Source organism: Peromyscus maniculatus, chromosome 2 (assembly GCF_049852395.1).
Source record: "Peromyscus maniculatus bairdii isolate BWxNUB_F1_BW_parent chromosome 2, HU_Pman_BW_mat_3.1, whole genome shotgun sequence".
Taxonomy (NCBI): Eukaryota; Metazoa; Chordata; class Mammalia; order Rodentia; family Cricetidae; genus Peromyscus; species Peromyscus maniculatus.
Genome location: NC_134853.1, coordinates 170,561,328 through 170,586,285, shown reverse-complemented (window position 1 = coordinate 170,586,285; position 24,958 = coordinate 170,561,328). Strand labels below are relative to the sequence as shown.

The window sequence follows — 24,958 nt, the reverse complement described above, 5'->3', positions numbered from 1 at the left end:
GGTGCCGGGCCACATGTAGAAAATCTGTTCTTTCATGTTTAAGCCCTCTGAGCATGGGAGGTGAGTGGAAAGCTGACCTCTGTCCTGGACTTTATTATAAGTTAACTTGAAAGTCTGTCCCCACTGAGGGCTTTGAATGCAAGGGGAAGGTGTCTTGTTCAAGCCAGCTCAGATTCTAAGGCAAGCCATTTCTAAGTTCCTAAGCATGGCTCTGTTAGGAGGCCCCAAGCTTAGCACCCAGGGTCCTTGGGACAGAAGCCTCAGAGCTTGACCCTCAGGCCTCTGACATCTTATGGGCTGTCCTCCAATCAAGACTCCCCAGTGGCTCTCAGCCCCAGGAGTCCAGAGTGTTCCAGAGCAGGCCCAGGCCCTACCCTACCTGTGGCGTCTTCCTCCTAGATGCTTCTATGACTGGTCCCAGCATATCTTAGGAGGTCAGGTTAAGCACATCGACCCTCGGCTTCCCCACTGTAAGCAGTAGCCAGTTGGTCAAGGTAACTCACATGGATGTTAGTGGGACTCTGACCAAGTGAATGAATGAGCTATCTCCTTGGCTCCTGTGATGCACTGAACAGGTAGGCACATCAAGCCTACTTCCTCCCCTTCCTCGTCGACAGGATGGATGTGAGGGTCAAGTTATGTATTTCCAGTAAAAGTTGTCTATAGGTTTTGGAGTTCCATATTTTTTTCCTGCCATGCTTGTCACATTAGGTGTTCTCTGACACCAGCAGGCCACGTACTATCCCCAGTCACAACCCCAGGCAGAGAAAAATGGATGTGATCATTTCCCCATGCTCACTTCCCTTGACAGATGTCCTGTTTTCAAATCTTCATTTTCTATCAGTTGAAAAAAAAAAAAAAAGAAGGAAATACCAAAATTTCCACTCCAACATTTTAAAGATAGACAGGGCTTCCCCTAGGCTCAGTAGCAGGACCTATTCCATGGTGAACCAATTGGCAGAGTTACACAATTCAGTGTGAATCCAAAGGTCATTAAACCAGGCACACTAGACATTATGATACAAACTCCTTCCTGGGGAGTCATCTCCCAGTGATGCAGCCCCCAACCCCTGCCAGACTGACATTCCTGTGTGAGCCACCAAGCCTTCGAGGAACAGCATTTGGTCTCTGTTGTTGGTGGCGTTTTGTAATTGATCAAGCAGATGCTTGCCTCCAGCCAGTCTATCACCACTTGGGTTATGGAGGCATTCCGATGCTCTCTCTGTCACTTAGTTATAGTAAAACACATCAAGGGACCAAAGTTCACAATAATGACCACCATGCATTCTAATCCTCTCCTGGCCAAATGTGTTGTCAGAGAGACACCGGCCTTAGCAAGCCCTTTCAGATGTGAGATGGAAGGGAGCTGTCACTTGTGGGGTTCACAGACTGCTGGCAACCAGGCAGCCCTGTGCCTCCCAGTTAACACTGAGATGCAGCATGTCCTGGTGAAAGAACCTTGACAGGAACCAGTCACAGATCTGAGAAGTGGCCCCTACACCTGCACTCAGAAGGGCTGTTGCTGGCTGCACATCCACAGTGGGAAAGAGACAGATTCAGGCTAGAGCAGAGTGTCACCTGGGTGTGTCACAGTCATTGTGGACCCACAGAAGACTCAGAATTTCATCTGAGATCCTACCTCATCTTCAGCCATGGTGAGTTCATCCTGAGAAGACAGGAGCCTTGAGGCTCATGTGCGTGAATGAGGGCTGGGTCCTCTGAACTTCTGGAGATGGGAAGAGTTTGCTAATGGAGCCATCTGTGTGGCTGTTGAGGCCCAGTCTGTGCCCAGTCTGTACTCCTTTATGCCGCTGTGCCTTCCTGTGCACAGTCCATGATGTCCATGTTCATGTGGTGCCAAGGCAGAGCGGTGAGATGCCTGCTCTTGCTCCCAGCCTCTGTAATATGGAGATGGATGGAGACATTAAATGGATAGATAAATCTTTCCATATCTATAGCAATATCCAAGCATCTGAAGCCAAATCTGTAACCATGTATCTTTATATCTGCTGCCACCCCCTCCCAGTCAGATGGATAGTGTATTTCTATCTTTGTTTAGAGAGATGCATCTCCACAGCTGTAGACACATCTATACAGACAAATTTTAATCCATGTATATAGACAGATGTGTGATGTAAAGACACAGACACATTGGGCAGACATCTGTTAAGAGGTTTTTTTTTCAAGGACTGGCTTCTGTGACTTCTGGAGCCATCATTGGGAAATGGGTAGTTATTGTCAGGAGGGTCATGCTCGAAACTCAGTCAGGGGGCTGTCCCCACATGGGGCTTGCTCAGCCTGCTTACTTATAGTTCCTGGTACCACCTGCCCAGAGGTGGCACCACCCACAATGGGATGGATCCTCACACATCAATCATTAACCAAGAAATGCCTTTATAGACTTGTCTACAGGCCAATCTTATAGAGGCAATTCCTCAATTGAGGTTCTCTCTTCTGAGGTGACTGTAGTTTGTGTCAAGTTTACAAAAACCCAACCAACACATTAAGGATAATCTGCTTAACTTAGAATCAAGTGATTCTAATGACATCTGCCACACACCTCCACGTGGCATTCAGATTAGCTTGTGCGTGGATCAGTTGGTACCATTGTTTAGCCAAGCTGTCCATCAATCTGACCATCACAGGAAATGGATGAAAGATGTTTTAGGTTTAAAGATGTCAGGTATGCTAAGAAATGACATAGCAAAAATACTTTTATGTAGAAGTTTCTATCAGCTCTTCAAAATCTTGCCTGTGTCCCTGTTCTCAGGATGCACTAGGTGGCCATGGGTTGGCTCAGGAGATAGACAGTATACAGGCTTGCATTCTGGCTTCTGAGGTTCCAGCTCCCATAGAACAGGCACACTGTGAACCCCAGCTCTGTACTCTGCCCAGCTGGGCTGTGTGGAAGCAGGTGCATGTGTGCGTATGTTCCCCACCCCACACTGCCCTGGGGCTGGGCTAGCCCGGTGGGGCAGAACTTCTCAGAGGATAAGAAAATGGGCATGGCACTCAAGAGTCAGCAAAGGACCGCAGAAGCCCAGGAACCCTGGTCAGCCTGTTCTCAAGACTGGGGAACCCTGTGTGAGGAGGAGAAAACCTCCCATGTGGGCCCCACTTCTGCTGTGGGGTGTCTTTCTGTATGCTGTGAATATGTGTGACTCCCATTGGATAATAAATAAAGCTGTTTTGGCCTATGGCAAGAAAGCTTACAGCCAGGCAGGAAATCCAAGCAGAGAAAAGAAGGGTGAAGAGGGGGAGACACCAGCCTGCCACAAAAGGAACAACAAGATGTCAGCAGACCGGTAATGCCATGGCCAAGTGGCAACACACAGATTTAGAGAAATGGATCAATTTAAGATTAAAGAGCTAGCTAGCAAGAAGCTAAAGCCATAGGCCATACAGTTTGCAGTTAATATAAGCCTCTGAGTGATTATTTCATAAACAGCTGCAGAACCATGATGGGAGAGATTTGTCCAGACTGCAGGGCAGAAAAAGGAAACTTCCCTCTCCTCACTTAAGTTGTGGAAGCAGGTCAGGCACTTCCACCCTGCATCAGCACCACATGCCCGGTGTTCTCTATCATTTCTTTGAGGGTTACAGAGAAGGGAACTGGATCTACTCAGAGTCCCTGCAGAATGGTCCCAAAGCCCATCTTACCCAATCACCTGTCTCTCTAGGAGGAGACCCCAATATTTGCTTTCTTAGAAGGAAGCAGAGGAGCAGAGGTACCTTCAGCTTTTCATGGCTGTCAACAAATCTGGGCCTTGAGCCCAGGAACCTTGATGTCTATGTTTTCAACCACTCTGCCATGTCTTCCTCATGACCTTTTCAGTTGACCAAATCTTAAATTACCTATTGGGTACAGAGATGATCCTGTGTAGCACTGGCCTGGTTGCTCCACCTCTTTGAGTTCTTTTTCACCTGATTAACTGGGGGCGTGGCACAGTCTCCACGCTAGGCAGCCCCCGGTGGGCATGTGGCTTGGCGGATGTTTCTGGAGACTGTGAGTACTTTTGCAGAGGGGAGGGAATCAGCTTCCCATCCACTGCTCAGATGCATTGGCTTACTTGCCGCTGCATCTGCATTGCATTTGCTCACTGCATTGCCCTGCACAATAACCGGGATCAGCTCATGGCTCGTGAGGTACAGTTTTAAAGCTGTATTTCTAAATCACATTTTTTCCTGGCCATTTCCCACGAAGACTGGAGAGAAATCCACTCCATTGTCTTTCCTCTTTGCTCGTATTGGTATTTCCTAGAACTGAGGTCCTAGCCGTCTGGAGTAGAACCTGTCTGCGTTCATGGCTGGTTGTAGCTATCCAGGCTCAAAGCCCCAAGGTTAGAAGCCTCTGTGGCTGGGCTTGGCCATCAAGCATCTCCGGGGGCCCCTGAGGGTGGTGTAGATATTGGCTTCGAGGGACCCTGTCCTGGTCCTGTCCTGGTGGCTCTGCCTCGGCACATCCAATGTGTGAGGTTCAGACCATACACTTCTCTTATCATCATAGGCTCCAGTGTTATCTTTTTCAGAAGAACACAGCCCTGATGGCTTCTCTTATGAAAATAGCTCCTGCCAGCCTCACACACTGGCTCCCTTGTGACCTGGTCTCTCCAGAAGTCTAGGAGCCTGGGTCACTACAAGGACTATTCTCTCTTTGTTGGGTAGGTAAAAGGAACTAAGGCACCATTTCTTCCCCCTTTCTACCTTATTTCTCTTCCTCCTCCTTTTCCCTTTCTCCTCCTCTCTTGTTCCTTTTCTTTGCTTCATTCAAATCTGTGACTGCAAAACATCTAGTGGTTAATGCTGGTGGTGGTGGTGATTGTGGTGATGGTGGTGGTGGTGGTGGTGGTGATGATGATAGTGGTGATGGTGGTGGTGATGGTGGTGGTGATGATAGTGGTGATGGTGGTGGTGATGGTGGTGGAGTGATAGCTGTGATGATGATGGGGGGGGTGATGAGGATGGTTATGACAATGGGGGGTGATGGTGGAGGTAGTGATGATGATGTTTGTGATGATGGTGGTGGTGACTGTGACCATAATTGTGTTAATGCTCAGGATGACGGTGATGATAAAAGTGGTGATGATGATGGTGCTGGTGATTAAGATGATGATAATGATGGTGGTGATGGTGGTGGTAATGATAATGGTCCTGTTGATGCTGCTGGCAGTGACTGGTGGGCGGCTCACACTGCCACATCTACAGACAGGCGTAGGAATGGAGTAGCTGTGGTTTTTCGAAGACTTCAGAAGCCACTCACAGAGTCTCTTAGCCACAATATTTTGGGCAAGTCTGAGGGTGGAATGAAGTCCATTCTAGGAGTTCAGCAAGAGGAAGGAGAAAGCCTGTTGCTATGGAAACCACATGCAAATACCTGTCTCCCTTGAAACCTGCCTGACAGTGATGCTGAGTGTAAAATACAGAGCACAGTAAAACGGGTTTTTAACTTTTACACTGGGACTGTGAGAACCGTGCTGCTGATTAATTATGCACAAGTGCTCAGAGAGGCAGCCGGTGGAACGTCTGCAGGTAATGGCCTTTTGACAAATTCCCTCCAAATCTTAATTTTTTAAGGGGGATTTTTTTCAGTAAATAGAATAAGGAGAGGCAAGCAGGTCCATTTACAGAGGCTGCTCCGTGGACACATTAGCCGGGCTTTCGCTGCACACATACTTCTTTCCCTCATTAGTGTGACAGGAACATGGTTCTGAGGAGCCGGTGCTGAGGTCACCTGTCCTGTCATGTGGATCAGGCCCCATCCCACAGGCCGGGGGGTGGGATGTGACTCAAAGTAATGAGGATCGCGGGTGGGGCTTTCTCAGAACTAACGGCTACACTTGCAGTTTCTGCCTTGGAGAAGATGCCACTAATCCCAGGAACGGAGCCTACGCTCATCTGCAGGGCTCAGAGAGAGGGTGACCTGAAGTTGGGGTTCCTTGGGATTCAGCAGGGTGCTGACTCCTAAGAGGCTTCAAAGGGCACAGAGAAGAGACGCCTTGGGGCTCTTGTGGAAGACTACAGAATGTCTGTCTAGTGAAGGAGGAGACCAACCAGTAAATCAACTGCAAAGACCTGAGTTTCATCCTAAGAACCCACCTGAAAATCCTGGGCACGGTGGCATATGCTTGTAATGCCAGCGCTGGGGGGTCAGAACCATGTGATCTCTGGAGCTCAATGGTTAGTCTAACCTGACTGAGGAGTTCCAGGCCAGTGAGAGACTCTGGTTCAAAAGAGAGACAGCATTCCTGACAATGACACCTGAGGCTGTTCCTGGCCATTCACCATGCACACACATGTGACCCATGAACACACTTGCTCACACATACAAGTACACACACCTGCGTTAAAAAGGAGATAGGAAGGGACGTTGAAGTATTGGGCATCAGGCAGGATATTCAGGCAAAATGTTGAGTTAAACAGAAGACGTGTCTACAGTCACCTCCAGCACTCTCAGCTAGGGCTGAGTGTCCCTGAATGCAGGAAGAAATCATAAGAGTGTGGATGTGTCTTTGGTGAAAAACTAGCTCCAGGAATCTTCCAGAAGTAGATTTGGAACTGTTGGCTGGCAGAGCCCACCTTATAGAGTCCAGACCCTCCTAGAAGGCAGAATACCAAGCAGTGGACACAGAATTGGGAGTCATGTGTGCTGGGTACTTTTCCATCAATTTGACATTAGCTGAAGTCGTCTGAAAGAACCTTGACTGAGAAAAGACCTTCATAAGATCCAGCTGTAACATCTTTCTTACAGGAATATACTCTGTATGCTACCAAAATAGAAATGTAAACATCCAGCCAGCCACAAAACCTTTAGTGATAGTCCACTGTGCTCACAGATCTGTGCCTGGTTCAGCTATCACCGCAGAACCTTCCTTCTGCAGCAGACGGAAACAGATACAGAGACCCACAGCCAGACACAGAGAGCAAGAGACTTTGGAACACAGCCATCAACAGGAGGTCTCCATCAAATCCCTCCTCTCAGAGCTCAGGGAACCCCGAGGAAAAAGAGGTAGAAAGATTCTAAGAGCTGGGGTGATAGAGGACACCAAGAGAACAAGGCTCTCTGTACCAACATGAGCAAAGCTCATATGAACTCATAAAGACTGGAGCAGCATGTACAACACCTGCACCAGTCTGCACCAGGTCCTCTGCATATATGTTATTATGTCATGGCTTTTGGTTTAGTTTTTTTTTATGGTATTCCTGAGTGTGTGAACAAGCTAGTCTCTGACTCTTGTGCCTTCTTTTGGGCTCTTTTCCTTCTGTTAATGGATCTTCCCCAACTTCAACATGATAGGCTTTGTTTTATCTTATAATTTACTATTATATTTTATGATTACTTATTAGAAGCCTGCTCTGTTCTAATGAGAGACAGAAGGGAGTGGATCCAGATGGGAGGGGAGCAGGGGAGGCACTGGGCTGAGCAGAGAGGGCAAACTGTAATCAGGATATTATATGTGAGGAAGAATCTAATTTCAATAAAAAAGTGACCATGTAGACAGATGGGATCACATATCAGAGAGTTTGGGGGGGTGGGGAAATGATGTAATTATTTTATAATCTCAAAACAGTAAAAAAAAAAAAAGGTTAAGATCACTATATGCATGTCTGAAGTGGAAATATTTTAAAAAACATGTAAATTAAATAATTAAGAACCTTGAAACAATAACTCTAACTTCATAGAGGCTTCTGTAAAGAACTTCTTAACAATGCTGCTAATCCCCACAAGTTGAGTGTTCATCCTCTCAAGATATCATCATACTTGACTATCGTCAGTTAATGAAAAGGTCAATTTCAGTTATAAAAATCCAGCTGTAGGGCATTTTCTTAATTAGTGACTGATGTGGGAGGGTTTAGCCCATTGTGAGTGGTGCCATCCCTGGGCAGGTAATCCTGGGTTCTGCAAGAAAACAGGCTGAGTAAGCCATGAAGAGCAAGCCAGTAAGCAGCATCCCTCCATGGCCTCTGCATCAGTTCCCACCTCCAGGTTCGTACACTGTTGTGATTCCTGTCCTGCTTTCCTTCAGTGATGGACTACAATGTGGGAATGCAAGCCAAATGAGCCCTTTCCTCCTCAAGTTGCTTTTGGTCATGGTGTTTCATCGCAGCAATAGAAACCCTAACTAGGACACCATGGGATCCTCAGAGTTCTGGTGGAGCAGAAGTCAGGTTACAGGGGTACAACTGGGCATCAGAGGACCTTCAGGATTCTTGTGGGGAGGAAATATGCTGAAGATGAGAAAACAGACCCGAGACAAAGCCACGTGTTTCTGTAGAATAACTTTCTAGAATGAGTCTCGTGTCTCCTTTACAAATGAAGATGCTGAGGCCCATTGAGACACCAGGGTCAAAGCTTGGGGCTCTGTAAATGGAGTGACCAGCTGTTTGGGGTCTTTTAGTATCTTGCTTCCTTATACGCCTGAGCAAGGAGCATCTCCCTCTTGCCTTACTATTGGCTGCAAACTTATGTAGCATCACCTCGTGTAGCACAAAGTCAGGATCTTGTTTTCTAGAATGGCTGTAATGGCCAGATGCTTGCTGGACAGGAGGGATCCGGAGGCTAGACAGAAGAGGCTGTAAAGGGCAAGCTGTTCTTCGAATGATGGAGTCAGGAAGGACACACTGCCCTTTGAGTTCCCTGAGTGGGTAAGTGGTACCTGGGACAGAAAGGGGCACAGCATCCTGAAAGCAGGTAGCAGAGTCTCCAACAGAGTCCAGCTGTGATCCATCTCTCGAGTCTCCCCAGATGTCCCCATGAAGAGCATACAGTGAGAGTGACAGACGCGACGCCCCTCTCAACTTTCATGTGCTTGAGTCCTACTCATCAGGGCCCTGGAATGTGTTATTGCTGTGGAAATGGGACGTTTCAGATACTGTTAAGAAAGATGGGTCATATCGGAGTCATGTGGGTCCCTAAGCAGTATTTGCAGTTTCCTTATAAACCTGTGGCATGCAGGCACAAGAGCAGACAGAATGACAGGCTGTGTGACAATTGGGGGGATGCGTGTGTGTGTGTGTGTGGGGGGGGGTGGTCATGGGTGCACACACAAGTCTGACAAACCATTAGACACCTGAAGGTAACAGTGGTGTGGGGTGGACTCTCTTGACACCAGCAGAAACAACCAGCCTCTGACCTTGGGATTTGGAGACCAGAGCTGTGTGACAATGTTTTTGTTAGCTTGGCACCTACACGATGGTTCTTCTTAACCCCTAGGACCCAGTGTTGAATAAAATCACCAGCCCTTTCCAAACAGTGGCTTCAACCAGGCTGGAGAAAATGTGGTCAGGAGTGGCCAGGATGGTCATGTCTAGGGGTACAGTGTGACGAGGGAGACTCAGCAGGATGTGGTGTCATCTGCTCACTTGGGATGTCCCTGCTCTTTGCTTGGGATTGTCTCTTAAAATTTAGATGACAAAATATCAAAGAGGACAGAAACATGCAGTCCTGTGCCTATCACTGTGCACGCTGGAGGCTGGCTCTGGGGACATGCTCCCAGCCCGGCACAATTCACTCCTCTGTGGCCCCGGCCAGTCTGTGTGAAGGTAATAGCAGAAGTCAGCAATGTTTCTCCAGGGGACTCTGAGCTGATGGATTGTTTGCTAGGGAAAATTCACGTCCCCCATAATTGGGAATGCAAACAGAAGTGATTATGGGTTGATTTGTAGCAATTTGGCAAATTTACGGAATGCATGGTTCTGCTGGAACAGGGGGCATGATGAAGAGCGGGCTGGTGCTTGTGTTCCTCTGCCTGACTGGGGATGCCAGGTTTCAGTGAGCTGCCGGGGTAAGAATGCTTCCCCCCCAAGGACCCTCCACACACCATCATGACCAGGCTCCCTTCACAGTCAGGGCAGGAGCCTCCACGGCCCAGGCCTGTGGCTGGCTTTGGGCGATGCACAGAACAGTCTCCCAACAGACTGACTTCTATTGGTGACTCTTCCGGTTCCTGTGACAGAACTCTGACAAAGCAGCTTAGGAAGGGAAGGGTTGTCTTGTCCCACATGGGGAGGGGCTGACATCACAGTGGGGAGGGAGCTGGTCCCACAGGCAAATGCTAGTCATAGTTGGTTCCTCTAGGATTTCAACTTGAACAACGCTGCCCACATTCTGGGGCATCTTCCCTCTACTGTTAACCTTCCGTAAGTACCCCATGGACACATGTGAGTGTGTTTCCACTGATCACGTCAATTAACAGTGATGGTGAATCATTATAGGCAGTTTCCGTACCTCCATCTTTCCAGATACACACACACACACACACACACACACACACACACACAGCCCTGGTGGTGAGGGTGCTCACACAGAAGCAATGCTGAGATATCAACCCCAAGGCATCTATTTACAGGCAATCTCTGCACACAGACGGTTCTGCCTTACTCATTTCCGGCTTTTCCCAGCCAGGTTAAGAACACACCTTTGGAGTTACACCCCTCATCAGAGTCACCTTTGAGACAGGTCTTCCCTAGAATGGCCCAGCTCAGCCCCTCGCCTGCTCCCATCCTGGGGTTCAGTGAGGACATCTTAGGGTGAACTGAGTCTTGCTTTGGTCTATGGACTCTATGGTCCAACCCCATGAGTAGAGACTGTACCATAAAGGAGGCAGAAGATGGAGGCTGAGTCCTGACACAGGTCCTATCCAGTGACCGGCTCTCCATTCCTTTCCATTCCTGGTCTGCAGGGGAAAGATAAGCACCATATGCCTGCCCCTGCTGCAAGGAGGAGGGTGACTGCGGGCATCTCCACAAACCTTATCAATTCCAGCAGGTTCTGACCATCAGAATCCTGTTATTCAATCACTGCCAGCCTCCTCGCCCTCCGGCACTGGGCACTCACTGTCCCATCCTTTCCCGAACCAAACATGGTCTCATGTCCTCCCCATCCCAGGGCCTCCAGACTCCTGTGGACTCAGGACAGGGATTCTGACCTCTGTGTTTGCCTTCAGAAAGCTCACCAGCAGATGCTCCTTCATTGAACCATACCCTAAAACCCAGGGGTGCCAGCTTGAGCCTGCTCTGCAGACAGCACCTCACTTGGCCCACATTCAGAGACTGGAGTGCCAAGTGAGTGTCAATTCAAGTTGGAGATGGGATTTGGAGGCTCTCAGGGAAATGAAAGGCTCCCTCAGAGCTTGGGATGCTAAGGCTTGGACAGTGCACTATCCTCAGGTTATCTCCAATGGATATTATGCAAACCTCCCCTCTCCCTCCCTCTCCCCTTTATATCTGTCTCTGTTTCTCCATCTCCTTGTCTCTAATGAAAGAGCCTGGCTGGGCTTTCTCAGACATTTAAAGTAGAAATTTAAATACAATATCCAAAGCTTAACTTTACTTACGGCAACACAAAAAAATCCAATTATCAATTAGAACTGATAGGGCTTTGTAGACGGCTCTCTTTATTAGTACCACGCTGCAGCTAGTTTCAGAGAGCTGTTTCTGGGGAACATCCCCAGGTTATTATTGTCTTGCTGACTCCATTCTGCAGGAGATTTAAGATCCCACAAGCGCCTGCCTGAGCCTGCAGAAAGTCTCACTATTGCTACCCTGAGAAGCCTTAGCAGCCTCTCTGCTTCCTGGATGACTGGAAGGTGGTAGCAGATGTGACCCAAGAACCCTGGCTCTCTGGTGGTGCTGTGTGACTTTTCCAGGGAAGATGTGAATATGAGTCTGTTTACCTAGACCAGGAACCAATGACAGGCCAAAGAGACAGTTAAACCTAGGTCTAGCTTAGTGAATCAGTGGATTTATTTACTGACAAGAGTATTATGGGTGAGGAGTTACTTACAGGTGCACTGATGACTCAAAAGCAGCTGTATCACTGAAAAACTAACCCCAGCATGGGTGACAACTCACTCCTGGGGCTGCCTGCAAGCTGGGCTGGTGGGAGAGTCTCTCCCCAGCAACTGTTATAACTTGTATAACCTTGGGCAGGGCCTTGTGAGTCTTGTAACTTTCAGGAGTTTCCTTAGACTTGTGTGTTTCATTAACATCCTGAGAACTGCCTGCTTCCTTTACTTACTAAGACTTGTTTATTTCCTTTACTTCCTGAGATCTGTTTACTTCCTTCACTTCCTGATTCATAAGATAGGAGCATCCCTCCAGGAGGGAATGTTCAATTTTGAGGATTGTTATATAATAGGTGGACACTTCCAAACACTCTAGGTTCTGGTGAAGGTCCTCAGTCCCATGCCCTTGCTGGGATCGCGAGCAGGGAGATAGTGGGGACCAGACAAGATGCTGCCCCTCAGTGATTTCCCAGAAGGGTTCCATAACTTCCCAGCACAGAAAGCTGGTGTTCCCAGATTTAATCTCACACAGTTTGGAGCCACCCTGACCTTTAGTGTTTTCTTTCTCCCTCCCTGCCTCAGTTTCTATTCTTTCAGCAACAGCCCAGGGACAAGAGCCTGGAACCTCCTGCTTTGCACAAGGGAATTTTTCTAGGGTGAAGCTGAGGCTGGAGGGAGCACATGTTCATATGGCCAGAGGACAGTGACAGAGTCAAGGGAGTTGGGGGCATCTCAGCTGAGCTCCTGGACCACCCGGGGAGAGGGATGCAGTGGGCCAGCTGCAATAGGAGAGGCTGCAATGGTGCTGTGAGCTTGTGGGCTGCTGGGAGGTCTGGGAGCCCAGTTCTCTTGGGAGGAAAACTTGACTCAGCCAGGTCTTGCTTTTGACCTTGAGAGTGGAGAAGAGTTATGGATAACCTACCCAAAGGATCTTACTAAAGAGATCGAGGCCAGCATCACTCCGGGTAGAGAGACGGGAACAGGGTCTGTTGGAATATTGCATGTGGGGTGGAAAGCATTGTGGGGCAAACGAGGCTTCATTGCCTAGGGGCAGGCGGGAGTGGGAGGAAAATCACTGGGACCACCCCTCAAGGTCAAGGGGGCTCTGGAAACAGACCTCTCCTAAGTGAGTTCTTGCTGAAAGACAGGCTGGGGAACCCTTTCTCACCAGGGGTGGGGAGCAGGGTAGAGGCTGAGGGTGGGGGTCAGATCCGTTGTGGGGAGTAATAACTGACTCAGCAAAGTTCTTGCAAGAACTGAAGTTCATAAGGAAGTGCATAGATGGGCCATAGAAGGTTCCAGAGCCCAACTAGTTGCTGTCTAGTAGAGACCCCCTTCCAGAAGACAAGTTTCACAGCTTCCCGTGGACACGAAGAGTGAAGGCAAATCCCAGGATCCAGCCATTTGGCAGTCATTGGACTGATGGAAATCCTTTGAACCAAGGGACTTTGAAAGGCTTTTAATGTGCAGATGTGTCCGGGACAGAGTGGCCTGTGCACAGAATACTTTCCATGGGATCCTTTTATGGGATTCCGAAGGAAAGTCTGGGGAAGAGGTCTCCCATGCTTTCTAAAGCTCCCAGCCTTGGTGGAGTGATGGACACACAGACAAGTCATCCTCAAGAAAGTCCAACAAGGAAGAAAGAGAGTGTCCCCTCCTCTGCGTCCAGGGCTCCAGGAGGACAGCTGTGCCACGTCCTTATTCCAGCCTTCTCTTCCCATCTGGACAAATGGTCCCTGCAAATCCATTTCCCTGAATCTAGACAGGGCTTCTGCTTCCAGTTGGGAAAATTGGAGGCGTCAGCTGTCAGGGACCTTTCCTCCTTCCAGTTCCCACTGGCCCCGTGAGTTTCCCCAGCTCGACACCACTTGGCAGCAGAGAGCCAGCATCCCAGGAAAAACCTGCTCATGTTTTGCCGGATGGAGGGAAGTTCATCATGTTGGCAGAGGGAGGCCTGGGTAGGAAGTCAGGCGGGCCGAACTGTCATGCTGCTCAGAGTCTCCCTGGGTGTGTGGGTGGCAAGATGGCCACAGGGCTCCCATGCTACTGAAGTCAATATGCCCCAGGCAGATCAACAGAGACCCCCCCTCCCATATGCTGCACTGTTGCCAATGCTCCTGCTGCAGGTTGACCAGTGGGCAGAGCCCAGCGTCCCAAGTCTACACAGGCAGAAGACACAAGCAAGGAAGCCAAGAACCCCAAGGAAACAGTCTGAGGTTGATCTTCGGCCTCCACATATATAAATGTGTGTACATATGCACGCTTATGTATATACACAAAAAATTTAAATTTTTTATTTGCTTATTCTTCTCTCACACAATATATTCCAACTGCAGCCTCCTCTCTCCCCACTTCTCCCATTCACCACCACCACTGTCCGCTTCCCTTCTCTCCCAGATCTACTCTTCCTCTGTTTCCCTTCAGAAAAGAGCAGACCCTACCCCCAGAATATCAACTGAACACAGACTGAAAGATGTAATCAGACTAGGCACACACACTTATATCAAGGCTGGACTAGGCAACATAGTAGGAGGAAAAGGGTCCCAAGAGCAGACAAGAGAGTCTGAGATACCCTCTTTCCTACTGTTAGGAGTTCCACAAATACCCCACGCTAAACAATAATGGCATGTATGCAGAGGACCTAGTGTAGATCCATGTAGACTCCATGATTTCTGCTTCAGTCTCTGTGAGCCCCTATGAGCTCTGCTTAGCTGATTGTGTGGTCCGTGTTCTTCTGGTGTCCTCAACCCCCCTGGCTCCTACAATCCTTCTTCCCCCTCCACCTCTTCCATGGGATTCCCTGAGCCCTACCTAGTGTTTGACTGGGGGTCTCTGCATCTGCTCCCATCAGTTGCTGGAGGAAGCCTCTCTGATGACAATTGGGTTAGGCACTGATTTATGAGTATAGCAGAATATTGTTAGGAATCGTTTCATTGACTTTTTTTTTATATATATTTTTGGTCAGTCATGGTTGGTTCTACCCCAGGTCTCTAAGTCCTCCAGCTTCCAGCTCCTAGTCATCCAGGAACTGTCAGGCATGGGCTTCCTCTCGTGGCTTGGGCTTCAGGTTAGTCCAGTCGTTGGTTGACCACTCACAAGCTCTAAGGCACAGTCATCCCAGATTATCTGGGACAGGTGTGGGTTAAAGGCTTTACAGCTGGTTTGGTGTCCTGGTGCCACCCACACTAAAAATTTTAAAACACCAATAGAGAATAAAAGAGCAATGTGTATGAGGCATGTAACACCATGAAAAATACAACCTGTGTGGTGCTCAGAGCCAGGTTGGCTCCTGACTGCCATGGGTGGCATGGGGGCCACTGTGGAAAGACACAGGCATAAGGCTTAAAGGAGACACCAGATGCTGATGGTCAGCTAGGGTGACATATATCAACAATTTTCTTCAAATTTATTCCACATTTTCTTCTATGTGACTTAGTTTATTTTAGTTTAAAAATCCAGTAAAAGTACATGCTTTCTTAAAACCTCAACTGCTGAGGTTGAGCTGGGTGGACAGGAAGCCAGCTTGTCTCTTTCATATGGAGCACAAACAGGCCAATCAACTTCTTTATGATAATGATAGAAATTCACATCTCTGTGGCTTCTGAGAGGTCAGAGTGCAAAGGTCAGGGATGAACAGCTGGACCTGAGAAGGGCTGGGAAAGGCACAAACAGATGGGACTCTGGAGAGAGAGTACACCGGTGAGGGCCTCAGCTTCAGGAGCCCCAGAGGCTCATCATCTCAGAGAGATCCAAGTCACTTTGCCCTTTGCACTATGTCCTGTGTGTCCTCCATCAGGTCTGATAAAGATGTGACTTCCTGGGAAGATGATTGTCTATTCACCCCAGACAGGAAACCTCCACCAGGACAAAGAATTGAATCTACTCTGGTGGTGAACCAGTGAGTTCACTGAGGTTACTTACAGGAGTGTGGGTGACTCACAATAGCTGCATTGCTGAATATCCACCCTGACATGAGTGTGGACAACTCAGGGAAGCTTCATTCTTGAAGTTCCCTGTGAGACCTGCCAACAGCTGGGCCGGTGGGAGAGGACTCCCTGGTCACTGTCACTAATCACCTGACTGTGGAGAAGAACCTTATGTGTCTTCTACATTTCCAGAGATTTCTGTGAGTTTTAAATTTTAGTTGTTGTGATGGGTGACATGGTCAGCTAGACAGAAACTGGAATTACCTAGGATGTACCCAGGCACACCTGTAAGAGATGATTCAGAATTGGTTAGCCTCTAGGCATGCCTGTGAGGGATCCTTTTGGTTAAGTTAGCCTGTAAGCATACCTGTGAGGGATTATCTTGATTGAGTTCACTGAAGTAGGAAGAGCTACCCTAAAAGTACATGGCATCATTCCATGTACTGGGGTCCTGGACTGCACACACACACACACACACACACACACACACACACACACACACACACACACACACAAAGGAAAAAGCAAGCCCAGTACTCTCTGCTTCCTAACTGTGGATGCAACATGACTCGCTACAAGTTCCTGCTGCCATGGCCCGTTCCCTATGGACTGTACCCTTGAACTGTGAGCTAGCATAAACCCTTCATTTCAGAACTTGCTTTCATTGGGGTATTTTATCACAGCAACAGAAATGAAACTAAGACTCTTGTTTCTTGAGACTTAAAGAGCTTCTCTCCTCTTCCCAGGAATCAATGGCCTCACAACAACACCACATCCTTCAGGGTCAAGAAGCCTCACAACCCTTTCGATCACTGTGAATCCTCTCTCCACCCAATGGCACCAGCAGATGTATTTATACCTCCCATTCTCCCTATTGTTACGTGATGAGCGTCTATGAACTTCTGGAAGGTACATGCTCATAGCAGATCTTCAACAGAGCTGGTAGTTCCCCGAGCAGTGTGTGCTGAGAAAGCCACAGCCCAGGGTGCCTGAGACCAGCTCAAAGTACAACGACAAAGACCCTGGCAAGCTCTCTTGACTCTGCCTACTGCTGTCAATAACTACAAGTTCTCTGCAGTACCAGTATTCACACCGAGGTAACGGGCACACGTTCTGTGAGCTACTCATCCTCATGGAGAGCTGGCAATCAGCCACCTCCCACCAGCCTGCTGGAGACTCATTCCCACCTCCTCAGTAACCCACATTGCTTTTTGAGGAGTACAAAAGCCATGCTCTTATTTAAATGGCACAACAGAGGTGGGATTTGGGCATTTATAAGGATTTTCCAATCAGGGAGGACTAAATCGGTTATGCCTGAGAAGATGTCAAAGTCAAGGCCTTCCACCTCTCTGACAATTCCGGGACTCCTCCCTGAGGCTTTCAGATGTCTCATCACAGCTGGCGACAGGCAGTAGGGTAGAGTTCCCCATAATGAGCAGCCGTGCGCCAGCAGACTATAGAATTTCCAGAGAGGGTGTTTAAGCGTTGTAATATTTTAGACTTTTTTTTTTCATTGCCGGGAAGGGAGTGGAGATCGCAGCTATCCATCTCTGCACCCCATTACCTGATTTAAAACTTGAACACGTGGTAAATGAGTCTTGGGTAGATCCTGCCAGCACAGCATAATAAAGATTTATGCTTTGGTGAAGGTTTTGTCACAGAATGCAAACGTTGTCTTCACGAACCTCAAGTATGACACAGAGGCAGAAAAAAAACAGTTCTAACTGATCACAGGGTCTCCAAATCAGGAGTGCAGAGTTCTGTGGGGTCTCCTAGACCCGTGGTGGGGCTTCTGGGTCTAAAAACTAATGAGTTTCTGGTAGATTCTTCTCCCCATTAGTGACTGCAACCTTCCGGCCTGAAGAAAAAGTCTCTGTTGATTCCTTGTCCTCAACACTACTCAGCACCCCACACCATGTACTGGCTATTCCCCCAGCAGAATCTCCTTTAAACTTCAAACAGCCCTTTATGAGGGGGCCCTCTGAGGTGGCACTGCGACACCCCTCTGAGGTGAAGAGGTGGGTGCTTTGTGGATATCTGAAGGTGACTGACCTCTTCTCTTTTCCCATGATATCCTGGCCAGAGGGAGTTCTCAGCACACTCTTTCTACCTCCAGGTGCCTCTCCAATGCCTACCTACCTCAGGGCCCTGGCACACGCTGCTCTGTGCTTGGAAGGTTGATGCTTTGTACAGCCTGAATTAACTGGCTATGGGCGGGAACTGACCCCTGGAGGGGACTCCTGATCTGTCTTCCTTCCTTCTCTGAACTTACTCCTTGAGCCCTACCTCCAGCACTGAGGGTGTGCTGGGCACAGAAGCAAGCTCTCAGAAGACTTCTGGGGAGGTAGAGGCAGTGTGGGGGGGGGGCAGGACACAGGGAGGCCAAAGCAGAAAAAGAGCGAGAGATGTAGGTGGCATCTAGCTCACATTGACTTGTGGTTTTCCCGTTTTACTTCACAAGAAAGGCCGACTTTTGGTCTTTCCCTGGGATAGTGATCTGTGACATGATCTTCGTTAGGTAGAAGACCTCCTCCACCCCTCTCTCTCTCTCTCTCTCTCTCTCTCTCTCTCTCTCTCTCTCTCCTCTCTCCTTCCTTCCCTCCTTTCCTCTTCCCCTTCCCTCCAACTACCCCGACTGCCCTAGAAGTAGCCCATGGTTCTCTGAAGCCTACAGCTCTCTTAAGTGATGTATGATGCTAGCTGCTACCTGGAAACTCCTGTAGATGAGAACCCCTGCCCTCCACCTTGCAGCTGAAGGCCTGCCCCTCACCTGTCCAGATCCAAGGCAGCTTTGAGTTACAGTGAGTTTTTATTAGTGCTTTCCTGACTTCTAGCATGTGGGCTAGGTCACATGGTTTGAAGCTTACTCCCCCACCCTTGAAAACCTACAAGAGCAATAACACCTACCTTTGTTCTTTGGAACTGAATGAAGGGCCTGTCTCTCCCCTCAGGACACACATCACACTATCAGTAATGGCTTTCTCTCCTAACTAAGCTCCCTGACCTGTAGACTCCCTTTCCACTTCAGTGCAGGATCACAGCTGCCTGTGGCCATGACTCCTCAGCTCTCCTAATAAAATTCTCATGAAGGGTAATTTGTTTCAGCTTCCATCCTACCAAACATCCTTGTTTATAACTATCCACCCTTTCAATGCTGCGTGGGTCCCTTCACCTCAACCACCATGGTCAACAGCCAACATCTACAGCTTGCTGGGTCACTTCGAGGACATGTGATAGGTTACCTGTTGTGAATACGTTTTCAACTAGTAGAAGTTTAAACCTACAAAGGGCTTGTTGAGCCAGCACCCCACGGCAAGTGGAGGTAACTGATCAGTTAGCAGTGTCTAACCTGTTACTGTGACTGTAAACAACTGGCTACCATTGGTCACTTCCCCCAGGTGACTGGAAGCCTCACAAGGCCCTTTCTCCATCCAGCGGCTTGCAGAAGCTGAGAACCATGATTTATAAGGAGTCGGAGTTTAATGAGGCAGAGGGAACCAAAACACCACACTTGAACTGCGGCCATAAAGGACAAGAGCCCAGCAGTGGGCGGTGGGGAGACAGCACCTGGTGTTTGCCTATCAATGATAGTTAAATTTAATAGTAGAGTCTTGTTGGCCGTGAGAGTTTTAATTATAGAACAAATGACCCTGCCTGTTAACAGTGAAAAAATGATCAAAACTGAAATCACATAAACGTAAGCTGTTGCCTCTTCCTTTACAAATGAGCATAATCGGCTGCGTGGAGCTGACGGGTTAGCTCGAATGTCGACCAGGCTACAGCTGCCTCCTTAACGTCCAGCATCCTGCTCCTGGCTCAGTGGGGACCATTCATCAAAGAGCATCGTTGTGATTATACTTTAATGCTTCTCTGTGCTGTCTGCCTGGAGGAAGCAAGTTGCTGGGCTGCCAGAGTCAGGCACTGTGGGAGATGAGCATAGCCAAAATGTGTGTAGGAGATAGATAGCACAGGTGCATGCACACCACAGGTATGCACACAGGCACGTACCAGGTGATGCACACTCGTGTGCACATGTATGCACATGCATACATGCATGTACACACACACACACACACACACACACACACACACACACACACACACCTGAACAGAAGAATCTCAATCTAGCGGCAGTGGACAGCACATTGTCTAAGTCACCTTTCTTTCAAAGTCCCCAGCATCACTGGTTGATTTCCTTGCAATCGAAAGCTTATTGTCTGCTGCTAAGAAGCCAGTAGGTAACTGCTGTACTTCCTAGCTGGGCTCTTTATGGCTGGGTTTCCCTCCCTCCAGCACCTGTGCCCTCGCTCCAGAGGGCAGAGCCAGCACGGCAGCATTTCTCATCACAGTGCGATCCTGAAGGGCTTGACACCCGTGGGAAGTAGATGACCAGGGGATAAGCCAAGAGCCCATCATGTGGCCCATCATGTCCAATCAACCAGCTGTCCCTCTGCATCCAACAAGCCACTCCCCAGAGCCCAGGAAACTGAGGCTTCAGCTATCTGTGTTCAAGTGCTCTCCCTCTCCGAATCCATTTCCTGAAGTTCTAACCCCCAGGACCCAAGGATGGCACTGTGTTTTTGGAGACAGTGTATTGAAAATGCCAACGAGGTCAGATGAGGTCGCTTGACCCTGACCTAGTGTCACTGGGGTCCTTATAAGAATGGATCAGGCTTTTTGGAGTCCACTACCTATGATGGGACACCTCGTGGAGCCTTGAGGCAGGGGGATGGGCTTGGACTTGCCTCTACTGGATGTGCCTCCTCCTGGGAGGCCTTGCCTTTGCTCTCTTGTATGTGGGGGGGGGGGGTTGGGAGGAAGAGGCTGGGGGGGCGGGAGAAGGGAAGAGGGGGATCTTTGACTGGTGTGTAAAATGAATGAAACAATTTTCTGTATTAAAAAAAAGAATGGATCAGTGTACAGGGAAGAGAGAGCACTGAGAGTTACAGTCCTGCCAGCACCCAGAATAGGGAGACAAAGAGTCGTTTTGCACAGCAAGGATGGTGGCCTTTTGTTATGGCAGTCCCATGCCAACCCATCTGTCAAGTCTCCTATGGTCTCTGTATGTTCTGCAAAGCAGAGATTTGGGGGGTCCAGGAATGGGATCAGGGACCATGCAGTCCCCATCGAGATGCCACACAACAGGGCCTCTCTGCTCTTGCCCTGAACTCACAAGGCATAAAAAGTCTCCTCTCCCTAAAATCAAAGCACCGTGTTTCAAAGGAACTTTACCAAAGCATGGTTTTACAGCCTCATGCGACTGTGTGTCATGCAAACATTGGAGACCCTTGTCTCAAAGTCATTCTCTGGAGACTCCTTTGGCCTCCAAGGGAAGGAAATCAAAAGATCGGTGGTGGTGCTGGCTCATCCTTTGTCAAAGCTGGGCGAGTCTCAAAGCCTCCGACTTTTGTGTCCTGGCCTAAATTTAGCTAAGCACACCTGTGAGTTCTGTTCTCTGTCCAGGGCCTCTGGCACCCCCCTGGTGGAAGGATTAGCGGCAGCGGCAGTAATAACGATAATTTGTGCTTTAGCTCCTGGCTTCAGACAGCTTTCAAAGGCCTCTGCCACCTTGCCTTCCCTGTGGCTACATCACACAGCCAAGATGCTGCTGAGAGGGGTGCAGGAAGGGGAAGCGGGGAGGGCTCTGTCCTCACTTCCCTCACAGCAGAGTAGGGAGGCGGAAAAACATGCATGTCTGGCTGGTGCAGGAACAGTGTGCTTGCCCCTGTGTGTGGCTGGAAGGCTTTGCCCTCTTGGAGAGCCATGGACACAGACACATCCCTCATGGGGACACTGTTTGCTCCCTCTGTCTTGAGGCATCATGGCTGGAGGCATTGCCACTCCACTTCAGAGCAGTTCACGGTGGCATCCACTCTCCTGTGGGCAACATGGAGAGTGAGCTGGATTGGGTCCCTGATGCAGGGAGTGTGGTGCTGCCTGAACACCCAAGTCCCATCCTTCAGTGGAAGCGAGAAGGACAAAGGGCGTAAAGAGTCACAGCGGCCATGTTGAGAGGGTCATCCACCCCTCGTTCTCCTGGTCTAGCGCCCTCTCCAGGCCCTGATCACCCTCCCCTCCCTAAAATGTGGTCGATTTTTGAGGGCACATTTTGAGGGAAACACTGGCATAAGAAAGCATTCCTTCCTGTGTTCTCTCCCCACATGGTCGTGGGCACTTGATAGATTTCTCCAGAATAAGGGGGTGTTGGGTAGCAATTTCCTCAGAGCTAAAATATTCCATCCTAGAGGGAAGCTCCTTAAGATTCAGGAAGTCCCTGAAATTGACTGGCTGCACAAGGCCCTTCTGTCCACATCACATAAGCAGTGAAGACTTCTGAGGACTCAGACCAGCTGAGCTATGGGAAGTGCAGATGAGCTACACTGCCTGCAAGACACTAACTTATTGGGCTGCTCCGAGTTGGGCAGTGAAGCCCCTTCGGGTTCCAGTTTTAAGAGCTGTCACCCATGCTGGGAAGGATTCTTGGTGGTGCAGTCACTCATGTCCCTGGAGTCACCCCGGACCTATATTCTTGTAAGTAACCACAGTTAACTCATGGCTGCCCCAAGTTTGGCTTTCATGGTATGTTTGCTTGGTCAGTCCTCTACTCCCTCGCTGCAGCAAGTAGACATGCACTCACATCTTCCCAGGAACAGTGTCACAAAGGGAGCTGCAGGATCAGGCCGTCCAGAGGACAGGCGTGCTGGGTTGAGTGTTTGGAGCCTGCCTTCCTGCATGCAGAAGTGATGCTCTCTCACCTCAGCTACATGCCTGTGTCCCTCTATCTTGTTAAGACTCACATGGCTTATCATACCCGCAGGGAGCAGGATGATCTACAGGCCGCTCACACCAACCTCGCCTTCTACACTCGCACAAGGCAGAGGGACTGTTGACCTGAGTTGTGATTCCAGATTTGCCAGGGCACTGACCCATTTGCAGCGGTTCATAATGGTGGGCTGGGGGATGGGACCACTGGAATTTGAACTGAGATGAGAACTTTCTCAAAGGGTGAAGGAGAGCTGAGGTCTCTAGATTGCAGCATGCTCCGTAGCTCCCACGTCCTTCACCCCACGCACAGGAACAGGAGAACGGAATGCTTCCTGGGGAAGGAAAGCCCTTCTGCTCCCAGGGACTCGGAAATAACTTCACGTATGTCCTACAAAGGTCATGGAGGTGGCTAGGGGTAAGTCTCAAACTTTAACTGCTCTCTCCTAGGCCTCCATCGGCTGGTGAGAGGGTCGGGAGATGTGAGGGTGTGTGAGACCCTGTTGAGTGAACACAGAGAAAACACATACCCTCAAAGTGTGGCCACATCCTACAACTTCCATAAGTCTTCCCAGTGTCTGGTGAGATCCTTCCCACGTGACCCTGCTGCCCTTTGACCTCATCACCTGCCAGGTGTTTCCACCTGTCCTCTGTGTGATTCTGAGGAGTCCCTGCCTGCTCCCCCACCCCCAGGCTCCCAGCCAGCTCCTTCCCCTCTTTGGTCAGGATGGATACTTTGCTCCCAGGGCCCCCGCATTAGTCTGGAGGCTGTGGTGGAGAAGTTTGTAAGAATGATAGTAACGAAACGGGAATGTCCACCAGTTCGCTCCCACAGCCTATGGCTGGAGTCCAAGATCTGTGCGTCTCCAGATTGGCTCTTGCCCAGGCCTTTCTCCTGGGATGGTAGCTTTCTTCTCCCGTGTCCTCATAAGGCTGTCCTCTGATGTCTATGTCCCCATCTCATCTTACAAGGACACCGTCACATTGGATTGGCTCACACCGATGACTTGCTCTACCTCAGTTGCCCTTTCTTATGCTTTAATGTTCACAATTAATTTCAGGTTTTCCACTTTTAATCATTTTTTACAATGTCACATGCAGGTACAATGTATTGTGATTATATTCACCTTGTTCTTATCCCCCTCTTACCTTCTCTGACCTCGTTCTTTTCCCAACGAGTCTGTCTTCTGTTTTCATGTCTTTTGTTTTTCCCATTGGGTTTTGTTAGTGTTGTTTGTATGGTTGCGGGGTTGTGGGTGAGGGGTTGCTTACTAGACTGTGGGCCATTCAGCAGTGGCCACACCACTGAAGAAAATGAGCCCCCTCTCACCAACCATTAGCAACCACTCAGTTTCTCCCTTACAGACTATCTCTACACATGTCACATGGAGTCATAGCTTATGTATGAATTTGGGGCCACACTTTGGTCCATGACAATCTCCTGACACAGACTAGATCCTACCCTGCCCCAGCCTCTCTGACCATCCTTCCTGCCTTGCTGGTGAGGCCTACTTCCCGCGTGTCTTCCCCAGTCAATGCATACCCCAAGAGGCAGGGTTTGCTTCTGATTTTGTATTTCTGTTTCTCAACTCATCTATAAGGCCTGAAAGACAACTTCCCCAGTGCCCAGCAGATGCCTGCAAGGTGCTGCAGGAGCTCCACCATCACCGCATGGCCTGGCCAGGGAGGTAGCTGACAGATGACCTATAAGGGGAAGTGTCTGGAGACAGTCAGGTCCTCAGCCTCTGTCAATCAAGCCACCAAAAGTTCATTTACTCTCTTGTGTGATATTTCTTCTCATTCTGAAATGGAACCTCCTCAAGAAGGGTAAGGATGGCTGGACACTATGGCTAATGCTTGTAAATACACATTGGTCAGGCAGAGGCAGGAGGATTGTGAGTTTGAAGGGGCCAACTTGAACTGTATAGTAAAACCCTAATCAGAGACCCCATGCTAGCAAGGAAAAACTCCAGTACCAGGGATGACTCACCCCTTTTTGAGTTGTTGGCCAGTGAGTTCAAAAAGATCCCCAAGCATTGCAAGCTATTGCTAATATTTCTGATGACCCTCCAGAACTTGACAATAAGACCCCATTGCTGAAGGCACCACGTATTTGAGTCAGAGAACAAGGAGAATCAAGTTGGTGCTTATCTGGAAGCTTTATTCCTGTTGGCTAGCACTTGATAGAGTGCTTGATAGAGTGCTTGAAGGCACTGTGTACACTAGCAGAGGAGAAAACCAATTATAACTATTACCTACCTGTGAACTCTGTGAGCTACAACTGGCCTGACAAGACATTCCCATGGCTGCAATAGCGACATGAACCTTATGGGAATATCCAAACACTTTTTTGGATGTAAGGCTCTCTGTGTAAGAGGGAACACATGCCTGGCACTGTTAAAGGGTCACCTATCCATAAAAAAGGTCATAGGCCCTAGGGGAGAACCCAGTACTATTATTTTGCTAATGGATATAGCATTAAAATGA

General features: G+C 49.0%; 1 long non-coding RNA gene across 1 annotated transcript; it reads left to right on the top strand.

Annotated features, from left to right (window-relative positions):
* Positions 1–4,513: 4,513 nt before the first annotated feature.
* On the top strand, positions 4,514–17,357 carry LOC143271726 (uncharacterized). Its single transcript, XR_013048898.1, has 2 exons — positions 4,514–4,661; positions 16,456–17,357. It is a non-coding gene; the product is annotated as an uncharacterized LOC143271726 (long non-coding RNA).
* Positions 17,358–24,958: the final 7,601 nt, after the last annotated feature.